Here is a 10,525-nt window from a genome sequence, read left to right as displayed (position 1 = left end):
GACGACAGCTCTGCTGGATGGACTCTGAGGAGAAACACAAGTAAACAACACAGGACTCAGTGTGGAGATGGGTGGGGAAAACCAGCTCCTCCCATAATATCAGTCAAATTTTCATATAGTACACTGGAGTTTACTGGTGTGAGCCCAGAGAGGTAACATGGTTAACCTCACAGGTAACCTTAACCTCACTTGTAAGCTGAGTGTGTGGAGTTTCTCATTATAATTCATTATATGATCAGGTTTTTCAATTTTCTGTGAATACAAAGTAATAGTTTTGACTGTTATTTAATGAAAATAGAAAATAACCATTTGAACATGTTTGAGAACATAGACTCATAGTTTTATTATATATTAGTTGCACCAATTCCAATTATGTGGTGTAACAGAAAGAAGAGTAAAGCTATGCTATCAGTTTAGAGATCCCTGTCTGGGTGAGGCTTCAAGTGATCCGGATTCACATTTAAAGTCTTCTGCCACCTATTGGTAACCTTGGTGTATTGCAACAGAGCTGCATATTTTTGCCACAAGAAGAAACTTAAAAGTTATTTCTAAATACATTGAAAAATTGTAACCTCAAAGAACTTGACGTGACACATAAGTTCACATTTGACATTTTTATTTTATTCACAATGTCACTGTTTGCACTGTGCAGCGCACACTGCTGCGACTCCAGATCTGCGCCGGTGCTTTTCTCCAGCAGTTTTCCTCCTCTCTCACCCGGCCGCTACTCAACTAGGGAAGGCATGATTAAATAATGCTCGCCGGCTATGAAAACCAGCCTTCCCTGACACCACACCCTGAACCTGCTGCTTTACTCGTTCCATGCAGCCGAGCCACCAACCACACCCCGCCTGTCGTGGTCCTGGGCCACGTTGGCCCAGTATTTTTAGTTTTCATGTATTTTGTTCCTTATTTAGGCCATGCTTCCTGGGTTTGCTCTGTTACGTTGTTTCCTTATGTGTTTTCCCCTTGTGACTCTTACCCCCTGTGTGTCCCTCTGGGTCCCTCTGTGTATCTGTGAGCCCTCGTCTCTCCTTGTGTTTTATTCCATGTTTTCCCCTGCCCGTTATGTCTGTGCTCTCCCCGTGCTCTCTCTCTCCTCCTGTCTGAACCTCTGTACTTCCTGTTTTACTTTGACAGTCTCCCGTCAGTGTTGCGTTCACTCCTGCCGTGTCTTTTTATGATTATCAGTGTCACCTGTGTTCCCCGTGTGCTCCCACTTCCCTCATTAACCCTCTGTGTATTTATGTCCGCGTCTCCCTCAGTTCTGTGTCGCGTTCTCCCTCATGCTGTGTGTGAGATTCTCCCTGTGTTGCCTAGTGTACATTATAATTAGCTTTTCCCAGTTTAGTTTGTATGGTTTTTTCTGTCCAGCAATAAAGCTGTGTTTTCAGTTCATTCCTGCCTCCTTGAGCTTGCGTTTGGGTCCTCATCCTGCCTGCACACAGCCTAACCATGACACCGCCACAAAAACATTTTACAGATCATTTCATGACCATGTTTGGTTGTGGATCAGTGATGGTCTGGGGAGGCATATCCTGGGTTCCTCCTGGTGCACAATAATGCCTGGTATCATGTAGCAAGAGTATTTAGGCAGTTCCTGAAGGATGAAGAAAGGATGGATACCACTGACTGGTAAAAAAAAAAAAAAAAAAAAAAAATCCAAATAAACACCTCTGTGACTTTATATTTGGGTCGATCTCAGATGATCCAGGAGCTCAGTGATGCCTTGGACCATGTCTTAGAGGAGATCCCCAGGATACAATCCATCATTAGCATGACCTGATGTTGTCAGGCAGACATACAAGCACATGGTATGAGTTACTAGTACTCATGCTATAAAATTGACTAACCTGCCAAATCTTTTTTTTTACTTTGATTTTCGGCGTGTCTTTACATTTAGCCCACTGTAGGGTGATTGGTTTTATCACTATCAAATTAAATGGTAAATGCCCTGTATTTGTATAGCGCTTTACTTGGTCCCTAAGGACCCCGGAGCATTTACACATTCAGTCATTAGCACTCATCAGGCAATGTCTATGGGCCACTGACTGCACTCAGACCAAAGGGGGCTGAATAATTACACACACCCCACTTTTCAGTTATTTATTTGTAAAAAAAAAAAAAAAAATGTTTTGAATCGTGTATGATTTTCGTTCCACTTCTCATGTGTGCTGCACCTGTGTGTCACACCTCTTTGATACATTAAAGAGAAAAGAAGCTTCTGGAAAGGATCACCTGTGCAGCCTCCTCTGTCCTCTGTCCTCCACATGTGTTTCTAATACATCCTTCAACATGATCTTATGAGCCTGATTTCTGGGTCACAGCAAGAGAAATTAGACAAGCATCACTGATGGTCGGTTGAAGGGGTGGCTGCTCAAAGTTAAAAAGGGGCACATAGAACCAGGTTGAATAACAACAACCCATATTCTTTAATAATCTAATATGGAATTGCATCATACTATATCACTGTCATCAGGTGCGGACAAAGCAAATGTAGACTATGTCTTACCCACAATGTTACTGTTGAGGGGTTGCTGCTGCTCTTCAATTTGTTTGACTATCCTCCCTGTGCAGGCAGAAATCTTTAAACTGTGGAGATACAATAATGTTGCTACTGTAAAATCAGCATTTTGTCCTATTTGAAATATAAATCTAATATAATCTGTTTCTTAATGAACTTTTAATACAGTGTTCATAATATCGTAGTTATAATAATCCATATTTATGTGCATATGCATATTAGATCGTTTTTAGTGAAATATAATACCTCCAGAAAGGCAGGAAAAGCCCTGTAACTTCCTTTAAAACTAAACCTAAACCAGTGGACAGAGTTACAGACCCATGACATCCTTACCCAGTACTGCTAGCAGCTAATGACCAGGACAGGTAATGTTTTGTTGCACTGTCACACATATGTGCTCATTAGTTTCAAGTAGCCAGTTGTCATACTTTGCCAACATGTACATAACAACCTAATACTGCTGTGTGCTGTAGACTTTAAAGTACGCTGTACACCTACTTACTGGTTTTTGTTGCATCAGTCTAGGTCTCCCAATTAACTTGTTTTTCTCCTACTGCTCCGCACCTCTCAGACGGCAAAAAAATGCGTGTGGTCTTTGCAAACTTGTTCCCAGTTAGTAACCAGCGTGCTCTACTGTCAAGGGCGGACATAGTAATAATAAAAATAAAAAATAAAAAATTTGCCACAAGAAAAGGGCACTTTCTTCCCCCCCCCCTTTCTGCACATGCCTAGTGTTTAAAGTCCAACATCTCCCTCTAGTGGCCATATATAAACCATGTGTGAGGATGGTGTTAATGTAAAATGTGAATCATAGTGTCAAGTGATCTCTGTCTGTGAGGTGCCCACACTTTTGCTTCTTGGAAAGCTCTCCTTACCAGGATGGCACCCTTCTGTTTGACAGGAGTCACAAGACCGAGTGGGTCATATAGGCCGGAGACTTGGCTTAGCAGTTCTCGCCTGGTGAGTGGATCAGGTGTTTGCTCTCCGACTTCTTCTCTGAGCAGGTCTTGACCAAGGCGCATTTTCCTCCTTTTCTTTGAAAAGTTCACTGCAACCATGACATGAAGTTTGTCATCATTGATGGTGTAGCCAAGGCCAAGGGCTTTGTTGTCATCTTCCGTCAGCTGGTTTGGCAGGATCATAGTCTTTGGCTCTGATCGATGCAACTCTTTCTTTGACTCCTCCCTCCCACTTTGACTGGAGTAGACCCAAGGCTTCATGTAGAATCCTCTAGCTCTCAGGATGTGCTCAATGTTGGCCGTTAGGCATCTCAGATGGTCGAGGTCATTGTGTCATGTCAGGATGTCATCGACATAAGCATCTTCTTCCAGCACACGTTTCTCTTCTTTGAAGTGACTGAATGAAGGTAGGTTTGCAGTTTCTCTCATGGCGACTTGGCCTACGCAACCAGCAGGTTTGTCTCCAATGTTGACTCTTGTTATGGCATAGTCTTCTATGCCTGCATCTTCTGTGTCACGCCACAAGAATCTGTGCAAGTGGACCTCTCGATCTTCCATCAGTGTGTCTCTGCACAGCTGTAATTAAAATGTGTTCAGAGGGCCTCAGTGTCTGAATGGTTCCAGTTCAGCTCCATAACAGCAGCGTCCCTGGTTTGATTCCTGTGTTTCAGCTCATATCTGCCTCTCTCACTGAGGGGGACGTAACTACATGGAAAGGGATTTGTTCATCAACCAAACTACAGATCACTGAGAGCAGAGGACATCTGATTGTTTTTAGTTTTTCCTTTTCATCTGTAGGAACTCGTAAATGTCTGATGTATGTCACTGTGTAAAAATTATATGTTTAAGTACTAAAAAAAATCACTTATGTTTCTTTTAGAATTTAGTCCCCCACCTCTGTGTTTGAACCAATAGAAAGCTGGTGCTCAGAGGAAGAGGGCGGGCTTTACTTGGTGTCAGTGAGAGAAATGAAAAAGCTGAAATGAGTGAGAAGGACGATGAAGGAAACATCTGTGCTGTGTCTGCTCTGTAAGTAGAATCTCTGTGTTTGTTTGAATTCTTGTACTTTGACTGTCTGCTCTCCTGATAACTGATGATGGAGGAGAAGACATGAAAAACAAATCAGGCTGAATTCAAGTTCAAAACACCACGAGGACCAACTGCAGGTCTGAACTGACTCTTTATCTTTGCTCTGGAGTCGAGGAAACACAGCAGGCAGTGAAAAGATCAAATCATTCACTCATTATAATCAACACAGCTGCACAGTTTAAGAGAAATATTTATAATTAGTGCATATTTTGCCTTATATATCTCCACAGTGCAGTCAGTGCACCTACAGTAACAATAATGATGGTTTAAAGAGCTCTTTAGGTAAAAAGGAGCAGAGACTGTTTAACATTTGGTTTCTCAAACAGAAAACTTGGTGTAAAACGTTAAAACATGTTCACTTATTGTTTGAGGTTAAACAGGTACTAAATCAGGTTAAGTTGGACTGAGGTGTCATTATTGTTATTGTGTTTTATACATTGTCAAACCTCCATTGGACTTTAGTGAAGTGTGACATTAAGGGTTAGCTGTCACTGCTCAACCAGTGACAGCTGGGCTCCAGCTTTGAAGACCCGAAGATGAGAAATTAGTTAAGAAGATGGATGATCTATCACATGTTCTTTCTTCTGCTTTGTTCGACCTCACACACACTTTTCAGTCTTTTGTCAAACTTTATTGAAACATGTTGCTGGCATTAAATAGAAAATGACCAGATATTTCAGACAGAGACAGAAGAAGTCACTTTGATGAGTGACGAAACGTTTCTCCCATTGAAAATGCTACGTCTCGATGAACAGAATCAACCTTTTAGGATTTACTTACCTGGATGATGCATGCATCAAGCCAGAGAGTGTATTTGTCAGCTGTTTGTGTTGAGTTGTTCTTTATGTTGACCTCAAATCAACCTGAGTGTCATTTCTCTTTAGTTCTGATCTCACTGCTGAGCTGCACAACAAACCAAGGTCAGTAACCTTCTTCTGTCACAGTTTAAACCTGAGAAATGCTCACTGATATGACCTGATTCATGTTCATGTTTCACAATGTAAAGTCTAACAGATCATCAGTTTTTCATTTTAACCCTCACAGCTCGTCTGACTGTGAGTCCCAGCAGCTCTCAGTTCTTTGAAAGAGACTTTGTGTCTCTGAGCTGTGAGGAGGACGACAGCTCTGCTGGATGGACTCTGAGGAGAAACACAAGCAAACAACAGAGAACTCTGCATGGAGATGGGTGGGGAAGAATAGCTGGTTCTTACTGTAAGATCAGCTACACTTATCCATTAGACAGTGGAGTTTACTGGTGTGAGTCCAGAGAGGGTCCCATCAGTAACATGGTTAACCTGACAGTCACTGGTAAGCTGAGTGTGTGGAGTTAGTGTTGATGAAGCTGTGTGTAAATGGATGAAATGCTGTAGTTTGTCTCTGTGTTGAGGTGGATCAGTGATCCTGCAGAGTCCTGTCCTCCCTGTGATGGAGGGAGATGACGTCACTCTGCTCTGTAAAACAAAGACCACTCCCTCCAACCTCCCAGCTGCTTTCTATAAAGATGGCTCCCTCATCAGGAAGCAGCCTACAGGTCACATGACCATCCAGCATGTTTCCAGGTCTGATGAAGGCCTCTACAAGTGTGACATCAGCGGTCATGGAGAGTCTCCATCCAGCTGGATCACTGTCACAGGTGACACACTCACCTGTCTGTGTTTCTGCAGCTTTCAACATTCACAATGTGACGACAACTTAATGACTGTGTTTGCTTTATTTTAGACAAACACACCACCACACCTCCACCTACATCCACACCTCCACCTACATCCACACCTCCACCTACATCACTCTCTCGTCCTGCTCTCTCTGTGTTGTCATTTGTTGGTTCAGTCTGTGTTGTGGTTCTACTGGTGTTACTGGTTCTGTTGGTGAAAAAAGATGTTCATGGGAAATCTGAAGGTGAGACTCAGACTTTCTGATCTTTCATGTCTGAGTTTGTTTAGTAGAATAAAGTTGAAATTCATTATGATCACAGTAACAACTTTCCTAAATGCAGTTTCTGTTTAGATAATTAATTTTTATTATTATTAATTATTTATCATTTCAGCAAATCAAAAAGAAGCTGGAGAAGATGACATCATCACTCATGTCATGTACATTTCAACATCAGGTCATCAGCAACATCCAGTCGGACAAAGCAAAGGTAGTATTGTGTTTCCTTCAAAGTATTGTACTTACTGAGTGTTGTTCACTGTGAGCTGGACTGTGTGTTTGTGGTCTGTGGTTAACTGAAAATAACAGCTCTGCGGTCGTCCAGCATCCTGTTTCTGATAGAAAGAAAACACTTCAGCTGCAGGTGTTTCAACACAGGGCTGTTCATTTTAACAGGAAGGAACATGGAGACATCATTTAGAAACTCTGCAAACAGACATTTATAATCATATTAAGAACTTTCTGATGGCAAGAAAAACACTCCAGCTGCAGGTGTTCATTTTAAACACAGGAAGGAACATGGACACATCATCAATCATAAATTTATACAAAGAGAATATTAACAACATTAAGTACTGATAATATCACCTATACTCATAATTCTTTGAATACCCTCACGCACACACAGTTTTCCTTAAAAATTAACCTTTGACCTTTTGAATTTATCAGACGCTAAAATGTAAATTTCTGTCTCAGTGTCTTTACTATAATTCTTAATCTGACTTTTATAAATTCAACAATTATATATTTTCTGTGACATCCTGCGTTGAACTATGTGGCAGTACCCAATCGCAGGGCTGCGAGACATGGGATTTAACTAAGTATGTAGCTTTATTCACTGTTATGCAAAAGCTAAAAGAAGTACAAAAAACAATAAAGGACATAAAGAAAATATAAACAAGAAACTAAGACTCACAACTTGGCACAAACCAGGGAACACACACAAGAACATAGCTAATGTGGAGAACACAACAATAAACAGAGAGATCCTGAAGACTTAAATACACAAGCACAGTGATCAGAGAAGTGGGGGCAGCTTGGGAACACAGGAAGAATTAATGAGGCATAATGAGAGTAATGGGGTAGCAAACATAAAGACAATGAACACAAGACAAAAGACTTCCAAAATAAAACAGAAAACACAACAAGCATGAAAATTAAGACATGATTGTGACCGGGGGAGAAACAGGCAAGAGGAAGAGAGGGAACACGGACCAGGAAGACCGAGTTATATAGATATGAAGACAAGCATGACAAAATGAGAAACGTGGAACACAAGACACTGTAACAGAAAACAAAAGACTAGAAACTACAGGTGAAACATAAGTAGCAAACAACTAAAAGAACTCAAATCACGAATGACACTAAATCAACAAATATTAATTAAACCAGAAAACACATAAATGCTGGATCCCAGATCCAATACCCCCTGACATGTTGAACCTTCATCCTGATGATGAACTCTTACAGCTCTGTGGTTATTCACTTCTTCCTGTATTTAATTTATTTGTTAAACTAACAGCACTTCCTGGATACTCTGCTTTCTCTGTGGCTCCTGATAAACCCGGAAAATTCATAATCATACAGATTTATACTTTTTGTTTGTGTGAGTCACAGTAACCTACATTGTGTGCTGTTGTAGCTCATAATCATGTTCATGCTGCGAGAACATGTCTGCTCTGAGCTGAAGGAAGTCAAGTCGTCCACTTTTCTTGTTCCACTTCATTGTTCTTTGTGCTCGCTCTGTGTTTCACAGCAGAGATGTTCAGACCAAACCAACTGTGAAGAGCTGCTTAAAAGAAAATAATAAAATGTATTGCTGTCGCTGTATTGTAATAATGTGTCAGTACTGTGTCAGTAATTTTACTGTTTTATTTACAGAGACTGATTCAGCTGTGGTCTACTCAGCAGTGAGAACTGAAGACGTCAGTTATAGATAAGCATCCATCAGAACAAGGAAGCCCCAGTACAGCTGCTCTTTCTCTTTGACTTTATGATCTCAGATTTCTCACCTCTGTCAGAAATAAAGTGTTTCCTGTGAAGTTGACAGTTCCTTTAAAGAGACATGAGCAGCAGAGTTTTAGGGCAGTTATAGATCTGTGTTCCTCTTTGTACTCACACAAAATAAAACTAATTTCTACGCAGAGTTTATTTTATGTCACATCACATGTAATGTGTCAATGTTCTAGAAAATGTGTCAGTTTTTGTCTGTTTTGTGACAATAAGTAAGAAATATTCCACACAGTTTAAACAGAACCTGACAGCAGCCTGTTTCTATTGAGACATGGAAAAAAAAATTGATAATCTTTGTTTACAGAGGACTTGTTTGGTTTTTCTTGTTTGCTGTCATATATCTGTTGTTTCACTGGTGTTTCTATTAAAGGGTTCAGTGTATGTAAAACTCCTGTGAGTCAAAAGCTCAAGCTGCAGAGCGGTCTAAATTTATCCCTAATATGGCTGTTTCTGACACAGAAGCTCTGCCCACTTGTTGATCAAAACCTGAACAAACCTCCAATCAGAACTCAAATAACAGTATCCAAAACATTTATATTTTTTATATGAGGAAGGGTGGTTATCAGATGCAGGACGCTGATTTAGGTTAGAAAAACATATTTAAAAAAACTGAGCTTTATTAGCTGAAAGTCCAAAATCAAAAATCTAACTCAGTCCAAGGAAAGAAAGCCAAAATCCACAAAACACACAAACAAAACCAAAGAGAGGACTAGAAAGAGCTCTCGCTCACACACATACACACCAACACAGTGTGTGATGGGACAGGTGAAATTAATCAGGACAATGAGCCAATAACATTGAACTAACAAGTAAACCAGTAAATTAAGAACAACCCAAACGGACACAAGGAACACATGAAGGATAGAGGGAACACACATCGGTGGTGACTTGTGTGGACTTGGTACAGTTAAATATCCCAGAATGCATTTCGTCCAAAACTCAAACACGGCAATGGTGGACGAATGCGGCTAAAAACTTTTAAATATTACTGTTTCTGGGTCACAAAATAAACTTTAAAGTAATTTTCAAGCGAGAATGTAGCTGTGTAAATTTCAAATATCTGCGTCTCCGGCATTTTCGGAGACGTCTGTTACCCACCAGCTCCATAGCAGACTGGGAGGTCGAGGATTACTAGAGCCGTCGAGAACTCCCGGCACATCGTTTTCAATTTCACTGTTCTATTTGTTCCTGAATAAATCGGTTTGGCTGAGATTAAACTTAAGCTTTATAACACACTAATCACAGTTAAATTAAGAGGGGATGGCAGTAAAATCTCCGGACCTGTGACATCATCAAGTACGCTGTTGTTCCAATTGTACAAATCACGAGTCCGTACTGGCGTTCTCGGCAAGTCCGGACTCGCCGAGAACACCAGTACTGACTCGCGTATAGTGATGTGTCGGTCGCGAACGAAATGGCTCGTAGAGCCGGATCTTTGACGTGAACGACGCGAGCCGGCTCCTAATCGCGAGCCGTGGGTTTTTTTTCCCTTCTCTCACCCTCTCTCTCGAGCCTTGTGCTTTGCGCTGGGAAGAGGGGGGAGGGGCGGTAGTTACACTCAGTAGCACAGGAATAGAGCGGGAGGGAGAGAGAGAGAAAGAGAGCCAGGGACAACAACGTCACATTAGAAAGGTATAGTAATCATCCACAACTATTTTCAGTTGATAAAGGATTCAGAAATTTTATTCATGCAGGCCCATATGACAGAGAATATGTCCATCTTCTTTTTGTTTTCATATTTTAATTTATATTTAATTGTGTTGTGGTTTGCAGTGTTTTGTGTTTGTTTGTTTGTTTGTTTGTTTAAAAGGAAAAAGCTGAAAATTTAAATAGTTAAAAGTTGAACTGTGACTAGTTGGTTTTTGTATTATATGATTTATTTATTACATTTTATGTAGAGTGAATAAATAAAAGTATATTTACGGTGGCCCCTACAGACAAAGCACGTACAAACCTCAAAACACGTATGAACTCTGAAGCACGAACAAACTCCAAAACACGTAAAAAC

General features: G+C 40.7%; 1 long non-coding RNA gene across 2 annotated transcripts; it reads left to right on the top strand.

The window, feature by feature from the left end:
• The first annotated feature begins 6,149 nt into the window (after nucleotides 1-6,149).
• Nucleotides 6,150-8,880, top strand: LOC120438286. Of its 2 annotated transcripts, none has more exons than XR_005611774.1 (3): nucleotides 6,150-6,205; nucleotides 6,620-6,715; nucleotides 8,386-8,880. It is a non-coding gene; the product is annotated as an uncharacterized LOC120438286 (long non-coding RNA). The 2 variants fall into 2 exon arrangements; XR_005611775.1 differs by lacking the exon at nucleotides 6,150-6,205 and adding an exon at nucleotides 6,341-6,471.
• The last annotated feature ends 1,645 nt before the right edge of the window (nucleotides 8,881-10,525 follow it).

This window comes from Oreochromis aureus, linkage group 3 (genome assembly GCF_013358895.1).
Source record: "Oreochromis aureus strain Israel breed Guangdong linkage group 3, ZZ_aureus, whole genome shotgun sequence".
In the NCBI taxonomy this organism is placed as follows: domain Eukaryota; kingdom Metazoa; phylum Chordata; class Actinopteri; order Cichliformes; family Cichlidae; genus Oreochromis; species Oreochromis aureus.
The sequence above is the reverse complement of the archived record's forward strand: the minus strand, read 5'-3'. Positions and strand labels throughout refer to the sequence as shown.